At 43.3% G+C, this 21,163-nt stretch overlaps 1 protein-coding gene across 9 annotated transcripts in view; it reads right to left on the reverse strand.

Moving 5' to 3' along the window:
- ERG (ETS transcription factor ERG) overlaps nucleotides 1-21,163 on the reverse strand; it is a 281,869-nt gene that overhangs the window by 205,361 nt on the left and 55,345 nt on the right. Inside the window, exon 2 of one of the 9 annotated variants that reach the window (XM_063659912.1) lies at nucleotides 11,891-12,094. The exons of the other annotated variants lie outside the window; for them this stretch is intronic. The gene's annotated coding sequence lies outside the window, so the exon portion shown is untranslated. The remainder of the gene's footprint in view (nucleotides 1-11,890; nucleotides 12,095-21,163) is intronic. 9 annotated transcript variants of the gene reach the window in all.

Below are 21,163 nucleotides of genomic sequence, written 5' to 3' on the forward strand. Positions count from 1 at the left end.
CACTTGAAATCTACTCTTAGTGATTTTCAGGAATATAATGCATTGTTATTAACTACAGTCAATAGATCATAGGTCTATTCAAGTTCAAGTCATAGATCTCTTGAAATTACTCCTCCTGTCTAACTGAAATTTTGTGTCCTTTGACCAACATCTCCCCAGTTCCCCTATGCTTGACGTCACTAATCATCAAGGAAATGCAAATCAAAATCATGATGAGTGTCATCTCCCAACTGTTAGAATGGCCATTATCAAAAAGACAAGTGTTGGTGAGGATGTGGAAAAAGGGAACTCTTGCCCACCGTTGGTGGGAACGTAGATCAGCACAGTCATTATGGAAAACAGGATGGAGGTTCTCAAAAACACAAAGATCAATTACAAATCAAAATAATATATGCTTTACAAATGTACTACAAATCAACTTTGTATGTATTACAAATCAAAATACTACATGATTGCTGGCAATCCCACTCTGGGGATAGATCCAAAGAAAATGGAAAATGAAATCAGTATGCCAAAGAGGTACCAGCACTCCCACATTCATTACAGCATTATTCACAACAGACAAGGTATGGCATCAACCTAAGTGTCCATCAACATAAACGCCCATATAGAAAAGTGGTGCACATACATAATGGAACGCTATTAAGCATTTAGAAGACAAATCCTGTCATTTGTGACAACATGAACGAACCTGGAGAACTTTATGCTAAGTGAAAGAAGCCAGGCACAGAAAGACACATACTGCATCCCCTCACTTATACATAGCATCTGAAAAGTTGAACTCCTATTTCCTTCTTTATAGTTTTGTGTGTTTTCCAAATTTTCTAAACTAAAAATATTCATCTTTATAATCAGGGGAGAAAACTAAGGAATAATCATTTTATAATCCTAAACATGCTTTTAAAGCATTTATTTCACTGTAATGTATTCTTTTCCCATCCAGCCATACATGGGCCCAAGGAGCTGGCCTTCCCTGCTCGGCAGCCTGATGTTCAAGGGGATGGGGGAGGGGGATGGTGCAGTAGATCATGCTTTGCAAAGCTGTGCAAATCTTTTTTTTTTTTTTTTTTTTTTTTTTGAGATGGAGTCTTGCTCTGTCGCCCAGGCTGGAGTGCAGTGGTGCGATCTTGGCTCACTGCAACCTCCACCTCCCAGGTTCACGCCATTCTCTTGCCTCAGCCTCCTGAGTAGCTGGGACTACAGGCGCCCACCACCACACCCGGCTAATTTTTGTATTTTAGTAGAGACGGGGTTTCATCATGTTAGCCAGGACAGTCTCAATCTCCTGACCGCGTGACCCACCCGCCTCAGCCTCCCAAAGTGCTGGGATTACAGGCGTGAGCCACCACGCCCGGCCAAAGCTGTGCAAATCTTGAGTTAATAAACATGTTCCCAAAATCCAAAAGCCAATATTGACTATAGCTTGGTTAACTGTTTTGCATGGATAAGTGGTTAAAGGAGTATTTGGTTTCCAATTTCTGCAAAGGGAATAAAAGCTTTAAAGCATGAACTAAGATTTCCTATACTATGCTATTCTATAGTAGGTTTTTATGCCAAAACCTCTACTAGGCTGAAAGGATAATTTGATTTATGGTTGAGACATTGTTGGGCCTGATTTAAAGCCCAGAGTCAAGCCCAGAGAGGATTCTCCTAAATATGTGCAATGGGTATTTTTAAATTAGCATTATGGCGTTATTAATATTTCATTTATCCTGAGAGCATTTACCTGACAACGTAAATCATGCATAACACAGCTGAGAAGCCACAAAGAATCCAAAAAGATGTCACGAAGTCCAGGAAGAGAAGCTTTGCCAGAGAAAGGCACACTACCAGCCGCGTGAGCTGGCCTCATCAAAGCAAAAAAGTCAGAAAATTATGTAAACCAGACTCAAGAACTCAAAAAATACAGCCGTTTGAGAACTTTGGTAAGAGTGCAAACTGCTCAACCCAGCTCAATCGCCCCTGGTCCAGAAACGGCAGAAAGCCAAGGTCAAGGAGTCACATGACCTGAAGAGACCCCCCCCTCACCACCCCCCCAGCCCTGCCCCTGGCCAGTGGGACAAACCACATCACCCCTGGGATTCAGTATTCAGTCAGGTTCTGTGTTCTGTATGGGGAGGTGAAAGAAGGCACTGGATCATCAGGAAATCTGGACTGGAAATGGCCAAAGCTGAACACATCTGAGTACCTGAAGGGTAAGCTAAAGGTATCAAAGCAGCCATGGTGAGGCAGAAAGAACCTTGAGCTTGGAGCCCCACATTTGTGCTGACCCACTAGCAGCCAACAAAACCTCCCTCAGCCTCACTTTGCTCATCGGAAAACTGTGAGTAAGAGGCTGTGACTCCAGAGAGGTGGTGCAAGTTCAATGAGACGGGGTTGCTGATGGTCCAGATGGACAGATGCAAAGCATTATTTTCTGTTTTGATACAGGATTCTCTCTGTCATCCAGGCTGGTGTGCAGTGGTGCCAATAGCTCACTGCAGCCTGGACCTCCCTGGCTCAAGTGATCCTCCCACCTCAGCCACCCAACTAGCTCAGACTATAGGAAAAAGAGCCATGCACCACCATGCCTGGCTAATTTTTTCAAAAATTTTTTGGAGACCTGAGATCTCACTATGTTGTCCAGGCCGATCTCGAACTCCCGGCCTCAAGCAATCCTCCTCTCTCAGCCTCCCAAAGTGCTTGGATTAGAGGGGTGAGCCACCATGCCCAGGAAAGGCATTGTTAAATTCAGGAATGAATGACCACCTTGCTCCCCAAAACACTAGACAAGAGAACCACTCTCTATGCACAGATCTCCCTGGCCACCACGTGTAAGCAGCAGTGAATATTCCATAGGTGGAATTGGCTACTGTGAAGAAAGAAAACTCCAGAAAAGGTGCCCTCACTCCAGGAAGTAGCCTGGACCCCACGTGGGTGACAGCAGCCTGGAGAGAAGGCTCCACTCCCACCAGCAATGCCAAGGACAGAGCAGCAGCAGCCATCCGTCCCCACAGTTATGGTGAACACGGCCACGGAGCAGCCTGCTTTTTCCATGTATAGCCACACACAGGTGGCAATGGCAACAGACACAACTGGCTGCCCTTCCCTGGAAGGAAACGTAATTTTGCTTGGGTGTTCTGCCTGCCCCCACATGACCCACGGAGGATGACCAGCCCCAACACCAGTGTAAATCCTATCACTGGGCACCATCTCTTCTCACCACTGATTGGTTTAGGGAAGGGCACATGATAGAATTCTGGTCAGTCTAACACTCAGGGAAGCGAGCTAGAGGACTTCTAGGAAAAGTGTTGGCTGATGAAGAAAGGCCATAGAGTAGTAGTCCTGTCTGTGTGGCACTTGGAACTGTGACAGCCATCCCAGGACCATAAGAAGAGGTCACCTGAGGATAAAACCAATATGCTGTGGATATCTGGGGGAAAGGAGGGAAGTCCTTGTGTTTCTACCTACGGTAGGGAAGAGTATTAACCAACTCTGAAGGCATCTCATGGCAGGGCAGCTAGGCACATCAAATGCATTTTCCTTGTTAACTAAACCATTTTGAATTGGGGTCATTTTTGTTGTTACTGTTATTACTGGCAGCAAAAGTATCCCATACACTCTAGTATCCATGTTCAAAAAAGTCGCTTTCAGCTCTTTTACCATCTGTATCCATAGTCACGCAGACATGCTGAATATGCTCTTCAGTTCTAATTTTAAAATAAAATGATCTGCTGGAAATTAGCTCAGCTCATAGATCTCCGTACTTACAACACTGTATCTAAGAATTAGTAAATAACTATTACCATGATAAGTGGCCTATCTCAGTCTATCCACATGTTGAGTGTTCCAGGTACTGGAGGTGGCATGGAACCTCCCCTCAATAAACACAGGGTATGATGAGAGGTTATACTTTTAATTAAATTACTAAGTGGAGGCAGAATGTGGTGAGGGTTACAAGAGAGGTACCAAAGATGCAGCAACAGAGCAGTTGATGGGCACTTAGCATTTCAATAAGTGGGAATGGGGAGGAGAGCAGGAAAGGTGGAGGAAACCGATGAGGAGAGGGAAGAAGGGAAGTGTTCTCCAAAGAAGAATGCTGCAGGGAAAGAGTCTTTCACCTTTATGTCCCCACAAGGCACAGAGTATGAGCTCAGAAATGTTGAATGATTTGTCTCTATAAGTAAGGGATGATTTCACTGATAATATTGTCTTCTTCCATGATCTAAATTCAACCTGCCCTTTAAATCCATTCATTCACACAATTGTTCATCCATCCATCCATCCATCCATGTATTCATGTATTCATTCATCTATCCATCGATGTATCCATCCATCCATCCATCATCCAAGTATTCATCCATTCATCCACCCATCCATCCATGTATTCATCCATCCATCTATCCATCCCTCCATGCGCACTGAGTTCCCTCCATGTGCCAAGCACTGAGCTAAACACTAACTAGGGTTGGGCTTTGCCAATGAGTTCAGAGCCTAGTGAGAGAGTCAGAGTTGTAAAGAAAAAAATCACAAATGCCACCTCCCCCATTGCCTTGCTTGATCCTCAATGCCAGAGTGTAGCCTGGTTGAGCATCACAATCAGCTGGAGAGCTTTTTAAAAACAGAAATTCTGCAATCCTTCCTCTTTTTTCTTTATTGGAAAGTCCAGGGGTGAAAGGGGCAAAAGCATCTACGTGGGAGTTAGGGAGGCAGAAGAGGATTGAAGGCAGTGTCTGAAATATTTTCAGACTGAGAAGGAAAAGGAAAAGAGCCAAGAACACAAGGAAGAGCAGTCAGAGCATAAGAAGGAAACTAGGAAAGATCTAAGTCATGGAAGCCAAGGAAGGACATTCAGTAAGATGGAAAGTTCAGTGTCGCAACTGCAGAGAGATTAATGTCCAAGAGAAAGTCATTCAACCAACCGTATGCATTGAGAACAGGTCCTGGATTTGGCAACTTAAAACCTCTTGCTGTCCTCTAAAAATGTTGTAGGAGCCTGACAGCATTAAGCCAAATGGCTCAGTAGTTAAAGACAGGGAGGATATGCAAAGGGCAATGTAGGCTACTCATGGAAGGAGTTGAGCAACAAAGTTAGGGAGGGAGTGGCAGTTCAAAGGAAAGCACTAATGCCACAGGGCGCAGTGGCTCATGCATGTAATCCCAGCACTTTAAGTCAGGAGTTCAAGACCAGCCTGGCCAACATGGTGAAACCTCATCTCTGCTGAAAATAGAAAAATTAGCCGGGCATGCTGGTGGGCACCTGTAATCCCAGCTACTCAGAAGGCTGAGGCAGGAGAATCACTTGAACCCAGGAGGCGGAAGTTGCGGTGAGCTGAGATCGCACCACTGCACTCCAGCCTGGAGGATAGAGTGAGACTCCTCAAAACAAACCAACCAACAAACAAACAAACAAAACCAAAAAACAATGAAAACAAAAACGAAAAGCACTAATTGGTTTCACCCACCCAACATTTGCTGGGCACTTACTGTACTTCAGAAATTACTAGTAGCTAGGGATGCACTAGTGCACAAGACTCAGCCCTGCCCTCAAGGCATTTACAAACCAATGAAAAGAAGGTTTATCTTATTTGCTCGGTCTGTTTGAAGGATGAGAAAAGCAGGTATGTTTATAGACAGGATAAAGGGAGCCAGTGGAGTAGAGGAGATAGAGATTCTAGAGCCAGGGGACCTAAGGACGCTACTGTCTGGGGAAGAGGTAGAGGAAACGCCATGTATCACAGCACAATGGTGGGGTCAGTTCTGGCAGGAAGGTGGGACCCCACTGTCTCAGAAGGGGTGTGCTGCCAGATGGCTAACAACAGGCTCTCACAGGAAAACTCCTGATTTGAAGCACTTGGTCATTTCTATGGAGTCAATATTTCCATCATGGGCAATTCCAAGGAACCCAGGGGAGTCCCTGAGTGCAGAGTTGGGAAAAGATGTGCTCTAACGCATCATTGCCGGCTCTAGCGAGTTGGGAGGAGCCGGCTCTAGCACACGTGGGCTCCAGAAGCCAAAGAGAGACCAAGAAGCCTGGAACTGTTGATAAGAAAAGAGTGTTCAGAGGAAAGCTGTGAAGCCAGCATAGCCAGCTGCTCTCCTAGGCGCTGAGACCCTGTGATGAGAGGAGAAACCAGGGAGGCAGAGTCCCAAATCTGGAAAAGTGGCAGGCTTGAGTGCTCTTCAGTTGCTCCCATTTGAGCAATTTTGCTTCCTAAACCTGGTTAATAGCCAAAAATGTGGGCTGCTTATTGTCATCTCCTTTCACTCTGTGTGTGTGTGTGTGTGTGTGTGTGTGTGGTTTTCCTGTGTAAATTGCTGCACCATTAACTCTGCTATTCTTTAGAACTAAGTGAGGCAATCCTTAGAATCTTACACAATTCCCTAAAGGGTCCCCTTTTACTCTAAGTCATAGAGAAATGTTGAACATTTAAACCTTTAAAGTGCAGTTTTGCTGGAAGAAAATCTCAAGGGTCTCCATGAATCATGTCTGAGCCATGTATTGGCCATGACCACATACTTCTTGTCAGTCTTATTTCATTTGGTTGTTATTGTGGTTTGGTTTCATTTCATTTTGCTTTGGAGGATCAACCTTTCTTCCATTCATGACATTCAATCAACCTTTCTCCCCAGTGCGTCTCCCCATTTTTTATGTGTGTGTCAGGAGATAGCAAAATAAACACAGGTATTAATGTGCCTGTGGGCACCAGTTTGTAAAGCTCAAGACATTCTTGGACCCGAGGAAACTTTCAGTTCTTTCTCAGCCTTGCCATTTTGCATGTAAAGCATTTGAGCTGATCTCAGAGTTGAGGTGGCTGCCAGCTTCCACCAGAACAAAACATACAGCAGCAAAACAGCGCCATGCCCCTCAGTGTGGGAACCAGGGTCTGCCTGGGGCCCCCCTGTAAAAATGAGAGAGATCTGAAGGAAAACAGACAGCATTTGAAAGGCGGATGACATCAAGAAAGTAAAAGCAACTATAAATATGACTTCTCTCCTGCTTTACACTGAGCCTTCTGTTCAAGAAAACACATTTACCAGGGATTTTTTTTCCTTAAGCTCAACTGGAAAAACAAATATTTAGTCATTTTACAAGAGCAGACAACTGAAAAGCAAGCCACAGATTAAACAAGCATTATGTATTTCTAACAAAGTTCATCAAACACAATATATCTTTGAGAACACAATCTTGAAGTCTGTTTTAGAGGCAAATTTGACCTTCAAAATGAATTTTGTCTCGATATAATTACAAGGTCAAATCTTAAAGAAGCAAATGCATAGACAACCATCTTTGCAATGAGATCTGTTTTATATTTTCAAATGAACAATACTGGACAGAAAAAAATACATAATTACTTCTGAGGTTATATATAAAATACCCAATTGGCAATTAACCAACGTCATATTAGAATCTCAATATTTTAGATAAAGCAAAACTCCCAAGTACAAAATAATCTATAATAGAACAAAAATGACAAGTTATATTAAAGAGAGATTACATATAAGAGACTTTATTACAAGTTATCATTTTTTAGATAAAATCTATTCTTTCAGCATCACTTTGATACTTACAGGAGGCAGATATAGTATAGAGAGACAGATAGAGGTGAGAACCTTTCCTAAGAAAAATCAAGCAGCATTAAAAGCAGAAAGAAAAAAGAAGAAAAAATATTTCAGATTCTCAATTCTGTGTATCACATTGTTGACAAAAAAAAAAAAAAATTAGAGAATACCAACAGGAAAAGGTTTCCTTGTGCTCTTTAAGGGTGGGGAATTTCAAAGAACCTTGAACTCATCATGAAAATAGTTCTATACCCATCGGCTTTGCCAAAATCACTTTGGGATTTCAGTGATGGGTACTGAGCCACCAGGAGCAATGAAACCAGCTTTTCCATTTCCACTGAGTTTTGGCTGGTTTATGAGGATTGCACAAAGATCACCTCATTTGTACTGGACACAATTGGGAAATAAAAATTTAAAAATCATCCTTGATATTTAAAATAGAAATCATGAGCCACGCCACAAACATGCTTTCCCGACACTCAGGACGTGAGGTTGACAACATGCCTCCCCGTTAACCCGTGAAGCCTCACAGGTATGCACTGCATCTATATAGAATTTTCCATGGACTCCATCATCAAAGCGTCCTTCAACAAGTATGAACTGAGCACTCACCCCATGCACAGAGCTGTGGACGGGGCCATATGGGACAGAAAAGTTCCAAGGTGTGTCTCTCACTCCCAAAGAACCCACATGCCTTGCAGGAGAGGAAGGCTGTGGACCCAGCTTTTGTGATGCAGATGAAGGGGCCACATAGCTGCTCCAGTAAGAAGAACTGGAATCATTTGAAGGAGAGGAAAATAGGGCATTTCGGCCTTGAATAGCAGAACCGAGATCATGAAAAATAGGAAGAACTTATATGGACATCAGAGAGGAAGGCAATCCAGACAACAATAATAACATAGGCAAAACAGAAATCAAATGCAGCTTGCAGAAGACTCTGTACAGGGAGCCAACACAGCTACTTTACGTAAGGAGTCAATGAGACCATTTAATAGAAGCCCCCTGTCGAAACTGTAAAAGTGATTTTGCCATCTTGGCCATCTCCTGAGATGGCTGAGAAGGGATTTGCAAAGCAAAAAAAGAGCTGAGGGGTTTTGCACCCTGGAACAGAGAGGCTGGAGAGAAACCAGACAAGTCTCTCAGGCAGAAGTTCCAGAAAAATGAAGAAGCAGGAGAGCCCGAGGCAAGAGGGAAATGGCAGGCACATTGGTTGGACGATGAGGGTTTGTGTGGATCTCAAAGGGCCAGGACGTGGGGAGAGTCTAGACTTTCAGGCTAGGAAGTCTGAACCTTGTTGTGGAAATAGCTGAAGTTTTTGGAGCACCTGACGAGCAAAGCTTCCCAAAGAGGCTTTTGGGAAGATTCATGAGGCAGGAGACTACAGGGAGGGAAGGCCAGAGGCAGAGAGGCCAGTTCCAGGATGGCTGCCATGGTCCAGCCCAACGTAATGAAGGTGGGGAAGCTTTGGAATGCAGGAGACAGGGTGGAGATGAGAAGACATGTCAGAACCTGGTGGCCAATTAAGCAGAGAAGGTGCAGGGAAGAGAGGAGAGCAGGATGGAAAGCCAGGAAATGTGGGTCTCAGTGAAGATGGGGAGTTCTGTTTCAGCCCCAAGAATGAGCATGTGCATCCTTGGACCCCGGGGCCTGTGAGGTTGGTCAATGGAAGCCCGGGAGCTCTGCTCAGTCAGGGTCTAGGACTGGTACTCCTGCTGGGGCCACCTCAGAGCAGAAGCAGGGCGGGAGCGGTGGAGGCTGGCTCTGAAGTGTTCTGCCCTTAAAGAACAACAAGACTTTCCAGAGGCAGTGTGTAGGCTTTAAGATGGAGACTGATAAAGAATGGAGAGATGGAAAGAGCTTCTCAGTGACATGGGGAGAAGGTCCGCACCTGGAGGGCAGACCCTTCCTGGAGGGCAGAACCTCACTGGCCGTCTGGCTTCCCACACACCTGCCTGGTGAACCAACATACCACTAGGGGGTTCTTTTCTTGCTTGAAATGTCATGGAGTTTTCAATTTGTAGCATTCATGAGGTGCATTATAAGGTTTATTCAGCATTTTTTTTCTTTTGCTGAGAAAGGCACAATTAAGTACCAGAATTTTCTTTGCTGGCCTAGCCTTCTGGAATCTGAACAGGTTTTGCAATCCCAGGACCAGATCCTCTCTATATAAAAATTGGTGTGGGATTGGCGGGGGGGAATCTCTTTTTATAATAGCTAGAACATCTTAACATTTTGTAAAAAATAAGCTCATCACGAACCCAGTTAACCCAGCAAGGCTACTGCCCTTCTTCTGTGTGGTGGTAACAGCTTTGTTCAGCAGTGCAAGGTGCAGGCAGAGCCTTTTTAGTATTAATCACTAGGTCCATTTATTGAGAGAGCTTGAAAGGTGATTATCCCTGTTCTCATTTCTCAGAAAACTGAGGCATGTGAAGATCACAGGTAGGGTAAGCAAATGAACACGAATTCAAACTCGGAATTCAAAGCCAGCCTCTATGTATTCCTGAGGACCATACTGTCTGCTAAATGTAGAGAAAGGCACATGCTGGTTCAACAGCAGAGAAAGCAAGCAGGAGGCACTTTCTGTGAGTCATCTCCACCACAGGGCCCTCTCTCTTGTGATCCAGCGATACTCGTTCACAGTCAAAGCCCAAGAAGAGCGGAAAGATTGACCTTTGTGAGCTGAACCGTGTGACGCTTGATTACCTGACAGAACTCATCCTTCTGTCCTGATGACAAAAATTCAGCTCCATTGATACATGCAAGCTAATATCTGTTGTAATGCCTCCCAGTTTCTCTGGAGAATTCCTTAGTTTCCTGGACATCTCTGAAATGCAAAGTTTTGGCAACCAGTCTCTGAATTAACCTCTGAAAATCTCACCCAGCCAAGATGGCCTTCTTGAGAAGACTGAAGAACATGGTTGGTTTCAAGCTGAGCTGGACGTAGTTTACCTCCCAGGACAGGTTCCCCACACTGGTGTTTAAGGCATGGGGCGGACCAACCCCAGGAAGACTCAGACATCACGCCACCCACCTTCAACTCAGTCACATCCACCTACATTTTCTGAAAACAAAAGTCAGCCTCCCCAAAAAGGACTGAGACCCTTGTGTAGGTAATCTGAGCAGACACCAACTTCCCAGGGCTTCCTTTTATCCAGGAGAGCTTGGCTGTTCTTTTTAATGGTAATGTCTTCTTCTTCCTGCAGCACCAGGCTGTGGCCCACTCTGGAGAAAAGGAAAGATCATTGCTGGCCTGCCTTCCCAATTTCAGACTTGCCAGTCTACAATTGTATAAACTAATTCCTTAAAATATATCTCATTATATCTATCATCCCTCTGAATCTATATGCATATATATGTATATACACATATGTACATAGTTATAAATATGGATCAATATAATGAGATGTATTTTTAAGAAATTGGTTTATCTGTCTATATATATTTACATACATATACATCCATACATAGATATCTCATTTTATCTCTATATCTATATACATATAAACACACGTGTGTGTACATTTATGTATGGACATAGAGATGGGTGTAATAAGATTTATCTTAAGGAATTGGAAATATAGAGAGATATCTATATATATCTACACACACACGCACACATACACACACACACGGAGAAAGACAGAGAGAGAGAAAGATCTGTCTACATCCATCCTATTGGATCTTTCTGGAGCACCCTGGCTGACACTCCTGCATTGATGAGTCATTGGTTGTAGGATGTCCTGGGAATGAGGCATGAGCTTGGACAGGGCTGTCATCATCAGCAGGCACTTCCCAAAGAGGGCTGACAGCTGAGGCATCTTCCAACCATACTCCCAGCATCTGAGGGAATAAGTCCTTCCTTCCTGAAGGGAATCCAGACAGCACATCACAGAGCCCACGCCAACTGGGCAAATTGAATGTGCACAGAGTAAATTACCAAAACTGCCAATAAAACTCAGAATTATAAAATCATATAATTTAGAAATTATGTGATGTAACTAACATTTGCAATCCGTTGACTTAAAGTCAATTATGTGGGAAATAACAGAGATCATTAATAAGCACAAAACAATCCAGCAGAAATTGACAGCGTTAGGTGCTCAGGTTGTGTGGAGGTCAATCTCAGCGGACCAGAGTCACTGAGCTCCCTAGATGGAGTTAAGGAGAGCCCTGATCTTGGGCCAGCCACATCCTTTATACATAGCAAGGACTGTAAGCCTGACCTTGCTCTAGCACAGGAAGGAGGAGGGCTTCCCTCTAAAAACTACCCATTTTCTCCCAGAACCCCAAGACTCCAGTCCATGTCAGGCTGCAGAGGTGATTTCCAACCATATGATCCATAAGCTACCTGCATCAGAATCGCTGAGGCATTCCTAGGCCCCATGCCCCATTCCTGGAGTCAGCAGCCGGACTATGAGACTGGCTCAGGGAACCCCACAGACAGGGTCACAGGCATGCAAGCGCAGGCAGCAGAGTGCAGGCGCAGAGGCTGGCAGCGATCATCCACCTGGCCCTGAACAAGTCCACCTTCTCAGAGTTTTAGTTTCCTAACCTGGAAAACAAGGAATAATATCATGAAAGAAACACCAGGCACAGCACTAATAGATCACAAATGCCACGTAAGTAACCGAGTGCAAAATGGGACATTTCCTGCCATCGGCTGAGGCTCAGAATAGCACACAGAGCACGGCAGCGGTGCACTTTCTAAAAAAGGAAGCCCGCACATCCATGCACAACTCTCTAAGGAGTGACCTAAACAACAACAGCAAGTCCCTGCCCCTCTGCCTTCCCGGCCTCAAGGGTACCTATGTCAGAAACTGGTCAATGCAGAGTATCCAGCTCCCACAGTTGCAGACGTGAGCAGGATGGATGTGTAGAGTTTTCTGGCTTCTGCACAGTATAAATCCTTCCACAATTTCAATCAACCAAAGGAGGAGTTGGAAGACATCTGCACAATTAGCTCTTGTGCACTGGCACTGATAGAAGAGACCAGAGACCTGGTATTCCTTCAGAGAAAGTTTCAGAGGCTGTGCAGCACCTCTCTCCACCCCAGGGAAAGAAAGGAAAGGGGAACGTAGGCAGGGAAATTTCACATCCATGTGCAGATGCACCAACCTCAAGGCCAGTGAGGAAAGCTTCAAAAAAACCACTTAGGCTGCCTCCAAGGGGTCCCCTAGGGTTCTGAGCTACCAGGGCACAGGCGCTAGTGACTGCCTTCCAGGTAGAGAAGTTTGCAGAGGCTGCTTGGGGACAGGTAAGAAGGAGAGGCCTTGAGGGAGCACACTGAGCTTCCATCCATGGTGAGGTGAGAGGGCCTGGGTATATCCTTGTATGCAGGGACCCATGGCAGGTGGCTGGACTTGCAGGGGTGAACCAGCCCTGACAGAAAGAGGCTGGAGGTGTACCAGGGTGAAGCTAGGGGAAGGGTACCATCAGCAGACACACACAGGGATGTCACCCTGCCATGGAGAGCTGTGGGGCAATGTCACTGCAAGAGCCCTTTGGCACCCTCCCATGCATTTCACGAAGAAGGGGCAGCTTTTAGACCTTAGCTTCACAGAGGGGAATCCGACACCAAATCATGATGCATGGCCAAGTAACCCTAGTAATAGCCCTTGTTGTCCTCTGTCTTCCTGCTCCAACCCTGGAAAACCAGAGGCAGAGGTCAGTGGTAAGAAGAGGAGTGGGTATGCTGGCCTCTGAGGCTGGGAGCTGGCCATGGCCCCAGAGGCATTTCCGATGCTAACACCAGCTCCGGATGCAAAGAATCTTGAAACAGGACAAACAATAGGCTTTTAAAAATTCAACTTCTCTGGACCTCTCAACACTTGGAAATTAGACTGTTCACTGTATCTAGAAGTGACGGGGAAAGTCTGGTGCCTGAGGAGACTCGGAACAGGGACAGGAAAGAGCTATCAGACTTGAGCCATGAGTTCGGACGAAGTAAAGTTGCACCTACATCATACCCTACTGAGAATAGCTCATTCAGAAAACAAAGAAGCCCAGTTTCTATATGTCTGGTGGATGGCGCTGCCAGGTAAACCTGTAGCAAAGCCACATGGAAATAGGATAGTGTCAAAACCAATCAGGCCAAGAGGGAGCAATAGCCCACTGAGTCTCTGAAAGAGCTGGGGAAACAAGAGGAGGCAAAAGAAGTGACCTATAAGGCACGAGGTTGGTGACAGGGCCAAGAAGTTTACAAGAGCGAGCATATCAGATAGACAAACACCAAGAGGCAGAAGAGTCTACAGATACAAGGAGGTCCAAACCTACCCACAATCCCCACCCAACCCCGCCCCGGCTTTGGCTCCCCTGGGGCTGGCGAAGGTAGTAAGCGAAAACACCCAGGTTTGAGAATGGCTGGGCATCAAGGCAGTCTTGACAACCTCAGAATCAGAAGTATTTGCCCGCAGGCCAGTGGCTGGGAGAAATGTCCAGCTCTACGTAGATTTCTGTAGCTGGGGTCCCATTTTCCTTCAAGGTGGGATGGGTAAGACAGAAAATGTCCCCTTAAGGACAAGACTCAGGACAGCTCCAGCCTAGTGTCTCCGGGTCCCTGTTTGCTCCACAGGAGAAAGACCCTCCAGAGTGCAATGAAGGGGCCCAAAGGGGACAGTAAAGGCACCCCACTCCATGTGGCGACTCCCCTCATGGTAGAACTGTAGAATCCAACATCACATGGACCTCATCGATAACACTGACCACGCCTCCTTGCTCTTAAGATGGATAAAGGGCAGGGACAAGGAGCTCCATTTTATTTGACCAATAGCTGCAAAAGTAAGAAATCTTAATAAGCATGGAATCACAGAACCAGTTGAATGTAGAATTAAACAATTAAGGCACATTTCTGGCTAAAGATGCCAAGAGGCTTTTGTTTGTATTCTTTATTGTTTTTTTTTTTTTTTTTTGGACAACCAATAAACACACATTCAGAGCATCTTCTATAAGAGCCACAGAGACATCCCTTGAGACTTCAGATGATTTCAAAACTCTGCTATCGCTCCTTGAAAAAGGCAGGCCTGGGATTGCAACCTATCCATGCATCTAACCCCACCTGGAAATCTCTGGCTCCAAGAGTCTAACGGTGATGGCTGCCACTATTAGATTTCCTTTCTCTCTGGGTATTACAATCAGGTTTACAAGGAAGAAACACCAACCAGGGTTATCACCTCCACCAGTGGACACAGAGCTCACCAGCTTTTATTGCTGGGACTGACAGATGTCAAGGGTATCACTGGATTCCAGGACTGACAGGATGGAACGGTCAGTAGGATGCCTTCCCCCAACAACTCAGATGACAGAGTCCACAACAGGGCAGCCAGATCAGGCAGGAATCCAACCTAATGTTTCAATAACACCACTGATAGGAATCCCCACTGAATCCCAACTGAAGGCTCAATTGTACACTGTGGGCCCAAAATACCTACAACGTTTTACAAAACCTAAAGAAAAGGCAGATCTCTTTGGTGGCAAAGGCAATGTGGTAACTTAACTTTGAAGCAATCCAACACCATATTATTGTCATAGACATGCTCACTAAGAAACAAAAGATCACATAGAGAAATAGAAAAATAGAGAGATAAATGAATAAATATTTATTTTGAGGTTTCACTGCCAGAGGCTAGCCAGAGAAACAGGGGAGATACAAGGTGAAGACTGGAATCACAACTAAATATTGTTCCTGTATAAGGAGAATTTTCCCCGTTTGAATTCTTAGACTACTTGACTCCCCAAGTTTCTCATTCCTTTGACAGGCATCCATGAGCATTTCACTCCAAGCACTCACCCTCCTATTTCCATGTGCCAGCATTTCCAGTCACTATCTTGATTTAAGTAGAGAGGATAACAGTTTTCTCCTAGATAGTAACTTTAAAATAGTAACAGTTTTCTCTTAGAAGCAACTTAAAATAAATTTATTGACATTAAAAAATTTTAAATGAGGTGTAGTCAAAGCTTAACCAGCACTTTTTTAAAGGAGCATATCTTACTTTATTTTTATTTTTATTTTGAGATGGTGTCTCCCTTTGTTGCCCAGGCTGGAGTCCAGTGGTGTGATCTCAGCTCACTGCAACCTCCACCTCCCAGATTCAAGCAATCCTTAAAGAAGCATATTTCATAAAGAGCACTTCTGAGTCACTTCTGTTGTCCTCCTGAGTGCTTTTTACCTGCTCTTTGCATGTAGCATAAACTCCTACTTCTCTAATGCATCTCAGTTTTTAACTTTTGGCTCTTTCACTGCAAACATAGGAATTTTTAAAATAAAGAAACCACAGCCGGGCGCAGTGGCTCACACCTGTAATCCCAGCACTTTGGGAGGCCGTGGCGGGTGGATCACGAGGTCAGGAGATCGAGATCATCCTGGCTAACATGGTGAAACTCCGTCTCTACTAAAAACACAAAAAAATTAGCTGGGCATGGTGGTAGGCGCCTGTAGTCCCAGCTACTAAGGAGGCTGAGGCAGAAGAATCCCTTGAACCTGGGAGATGGAGGTTGTAGTTAGCCAAGATTGTGCCACTGCACTCCAGCCTGGGTGACAGAGTGGGACTTCTTCTCAAAAATAAATAAGTAAGTAAACCAAAACAGTTGTAGAAACACCAGCTATTCAAACATCAAATGACTTGATAAATGTGGACTTTAACTGGGCAGGGGATAAGGAAGGGAAATGCAGCAACTGGTGTATTTACAGCAATTAATCCTCCCTCATCATTAAAAACACTGCTCCATTTTGTAAATAGCAGCACAGAGCAACCACACTGGAGAAGTCATGCTTAACAATACATTCATTTGTGGGCTTTGTGATTTTTTTCCCTCTCAAGCCATTTTGAAGAAAATCTTTGAACACCTCTCAGTTGCTTGATGCTTCACATTAAGCTCCTTTAAGCAGCTAGAAGTTTCCTGAAGAAAACACATGAGCCTTTCACTCCTAGAACGCCAAGAGCTGGTGGAGTCCTCAAGAAAAAAACGACGATTCCAGTGGGTATGAATTTCCTTCTGAGAAGTGAAGGGCAAACCATATTGAAAAAGTTGAGCTTCATGCCTCAACTCAGAAAGTTAACCTAGCCAGGGTCCGGGCAAGAACAAAATCTGCCAGAAAGGCAGGGTGAGCTCAGACAGATTTCAAGCAGGAGCACAGGCAAGGTAATGTTCAAAATCCTACCCAGCCCCCGGTACTATGAATACTCAATGACATCCAATGCAGCCAGTTCCAAATTGCTAAACTTGTAACTCACAGCAGGGTCTCCTAAAGAACTTGTCTTTAGACCCCTAAAGACACCTCTGCCACATGAAGAGACTCAAAACACAGCTCACATCCAGAGCAAGTCCTTTGTCAATGAAAATGTGAATGGCAAAGATGTCAAGGTCTCTAGCAGTGGCCATATTTGAACAGGTTTTAGGACTTTCAGACAAAATCCGATTAAAACAAACAGATTGGGGCCAGGCGCAGTGGCTCACGCCTGTAATCCCAGCACTTCGGGAGGCCGAGGTGGGGGGATCACGAGGTCAAGAGATCGAGACCATCCTGGCCAACATGGTGAAACCCCGTCTCTACTAAAAATACAAAAATTAGCTGGGCATGGTAGCGGGCACCCTGTAGTCATTCTTTGCAGTTCCTTGCTCTGGGGCTGCGTGAAGGAGTTCCACCTGTGAAAAGAAGTGGTGAATTTGGGGCCCATCATTGGAAATGCCAGGCTTCTCACTGAGTTAATCCACTATTTTGCAAGAAAAATCACAAACAGCATTCCCCTTAAGTAAGTCTCTCGAGATATCGCCCAGGCCAGGGAATCCCTGACTTTGTTCTTGGATCAAGAAGGGCCCCTGATAAGGTTTTCAATCATCCTTAGAAAAATAGGAGGAAAGTGGAAGAACAGTACTCTTATGCTAAATTAACATAACTGAAGTCACATTCTTTTGAAACTATGTCCTCAGATTTTTGGGGGTGGAGGTTAAAGTGTCCTTTATTTGCTGAAATGCTGATGAAATTAGAGAATAGAGGTTTTCCTCCTTTGTTAATGCCTTCACATATTGGCATCTTGATTTCCTCCTTTTAAAAAATGTACTAGTTTTGGCCGGGCGCGGTGGCTCACGCCAGTAATCCCAGACCTTCAGGAGGCCTAGGCGGGTGGATCACGAGGTCAGGAGATCTAGACCATCCTGGCTAACACGGTGAAACCCCGTCTCTACTAAAAATAAAAAAAAAAAAAAAAGCTGGGCGTGGTAGCGGGTGCCTATGGTCCCAGCTACTCCGGAGGCTGAGGCAGGAGAATGGCATGAACCTGGGAGGTGGAGCTTGCAGTGAGCCGAGACCACACCACTGTACTCCAGCCTGGGAAACAGAGGGAGACTCCGTCAAAAAAAACAAAAAAAGTACTAGTTTTATGTCTTAATAGCAAATCTCCATTCTAAAATGTCTACAAAATTATGAGAATTTTATTATATACATGAAAACATTTATTATGGAATAAATAGGAGAAAATGTAAAATATTATGTACAGTATGATTACAATAAGAAAAAATAATACACGAATGTAAAATGAAGATAGTTACACAAGGGTGGTATAATTGGGGCAATTTTGAGTTTTTAAATAATTGTTTAATGTCTTTAAAGCATTATTTTTTAATTAAAAGAAATTTCATGTGAATGTTATTATAATAGATTTATAATAATTTTTTAAGTTACCTACCAAAGCATAAACATTTATCTCTACAGCCATTACAGTATGCCTTTCCAAAAATATTCAAATAAATGTTAGCTCTTCTATTACCAGTATAACGTGTACATTGTTAGTATTACTGATTGTGTCCTGTCTAAGTATGAACTCAACAGGCATATCCACATTAGGTCCTGAAGAATGGCCTCAGCCTTACTCAAGGACCGTTCTCTGATAATGTCAGCTTGAATAGAAGCAAATTAAAAATCTCCATGCAATTTCTCTTAGCCTCATGCTGCTGCAAGATCTACAAGCCATTTCCTCTTGTTGGGAGTGTGAAATGTTAACCAGAAAGTGTACTTATTATAGGGCGTATTATTTCTTCTCTTGCTTGCTTCTTTCTAACTGAAGATTCTGCTCTGGTTCCCCTTAAAACAATCTTCAGTGTTTCCTAGATGAAATATTTTTCTCCATCTGTCCTCTCTTCCAGCTTCCACACAGTTGTAGACTTACTCTCTTGCTGAATTTTCAGTTTTTCCTACCAAAATACCAGCTATTTTTGTTCTCTCCTTCCCCACTTCTGTCCACTTTTTAAACCATCAAAAAGCTATCTATACTACCCCAAATGCTTTCAACACCAATAATACAAAATTATATTAAAAATGTGATCTTGGAGTGGCACAGTAACCATTGTCATGGGGTCACAAAAACCACTGTTTTTAAAAAATGGTTTCCCTCACTGAATACCCATGCTGTCCCTGGACTCCACTAGGAGTACAATAAGTAATCTTCATAAAGAACAGTCTGAAATCACCACCTGGTAGACTCACCTGAGACAATCAGGCCTTATTCCAATTACAAGTACGTTGAAATGCTAGAGAAAATCTAACCACCACCAACATCCACCCTACCCCCAAGAAAGAATTTACATACATTATATACATGGCCAAGAGCAAAAGAAAGAAAACAGAAAGCCCCAAGGTCCAGAGTCAAAGAAAGAAATTCAGTTAGCAAGTGCTAGCTGAATCCACAGGAACCCATAGGGATTTGGGTCACAAGTGTAAGTCCTAAGGACTGTGGGTGGGGTTCCAAGGCCCAAGCAGGGACAAAGGATACAGCTTATGACCCAAGAGAAGCAGGAGAGTAAAGACTGGAACCTTTCCTAGCAAAAGTCACTGTGTGCCTAAGGCAATGTGCAGCAAAAACAGTCATCTGTGAGAAATAAAAATCACATTTCTATCATTTGTATAGTTTGTTGCAGCCCAGATAGATAGATAGATAGATAGATAGATGATAGAAAGATAGATAGATAACAGACAGATAAATAATAGATGATAGATAGAAAATAGATAAAAGATAGATAGATAGGAGATAGGTAGGTAGGTAAATAGGTAGATGATTGATAGAAGTAGGCAGGTAGATAGATAGGTAGGTAGGTACTAGATACATAGATGATTGATAGGTAGGTCATTAGATAGATGATTGATAGATGATAAATGATGAATGATAGAGAGATAGATGATAGCTAGGTAGACAAATGATTGATAGAAGATACGTAGATAGATAGATAGACAGACAGATAAATGATTGATAGAAGACAGGAAAGTAGGTAGGTAAGTAGACAGATGACTGATAGATAGTAGATAGGTAGATAGATGATACACAGAAGATAGGTAGATAGATAATTGACAGAAGATAGGTAGGTAGATAGGTGACTGATAGATGATTAGATGTATAGATAGATGGTTGATAGAAAGATGATAGACAGATAGACAGATAAACTGATTCATGACCAGCTGATTCATGACCAGCTGATTCAACACCCCTAGGACTCTGGAAGAAGCAAAAATAAAACTACTTTATAGAGACACTTTCATAGCTTACATTATAGAGAATTCACAAAGAAAGAATAATCCTCACTGAAGATAAGCTCATAAGAAAATATTATAAAGTACATGAAGAAAAAAACCAAAATAAGTAGATTTTAGTAGATGTAGTTAGATACAAAAAGATTGAGGATTAGCGCCCCAAACAGCATGGATAAAAGATCAAACAAAAGCATCTATAAAGTTAATTTAAAATGACTTTTTAAAAACAGAAATTTAAACCATAATAAAAAGCAGCAGAGTATAAATCAATAACAGACAGAGCTGAAATAACTGAAGACAAATTCCAGAAATAAAAATTTAATAGACTATCTTAAAATCAGTTATTCAAAAATGGTAAGAGAAATTAGTGAACTACCTAGAAGAAGGAAAAACAAAGATGTTAAGGAGTGTGGAGGCTAGCATGAGATGTCCAAGTGAACAGTGAAAATGAGGGATAAAAATTATTCAGAAGATATATTTGGAGATAAATAATAACCAGATTTTAGAGAAAGAAATGAGACTTCAGATTTAAAAAAAAAAAAAAGAGTCCTGAGCAAAATAAACATAATTAAATCCACATCTAGTCATATCATGATAAAACATCAAAGACAAAGAAAAAGTATTAAAAGTGACCAGAGAATAGAATAAAGATTATCTACAAAGGAAACAACTTGATGGATACAAGATTTCTCATCAGAAACAACAGACGCCAGAAGGGAATAAAATAATGCCTTCAAAGTGCTGCTGGAAAATAACTGGCAACCTAAAATTCTACATCAGGCAAAACTAACATTCAAGAGTGAGTGTAAATTGAAGAAATGTTGAGGGAAAGACTGAAAGATTTTACTACTTACAGACACTTAATTAAAGAGCTCTCAGAGTATATCTTCAATAAGAAGAAGAGTAAACCCAGAAAGGAAAAAAATGAAATTCAAAATACAAAGCTAAACAGGCCGGGCGTGGTGGCTCACGCCTGTAATCCCAGCACTTTGGGAGGCTGAGGCGGGCGGATCACGAGGTCAGAAGATGGAGACCATCCTGGCCAACATGGTGAAACCCCGTCTCTACTAAAAATACAAAAAATTAGCCGGGCGTGGTGGCGGA

This window comes from Pongo pygmaeus, chromosome 22 (genome assembly GCF_028885625.2).
Source record: "Pongo pygmaeus isolate AG05252 chromosome 22, NHGRI_mPonPyg2-v2.0_pri, whole genome shotgun sequence".
NCBI lineage: Eukaryota > Metazoa > Chordata > Mammalia > Primates > Hominidae > Pongo > Pongo pygmaeus.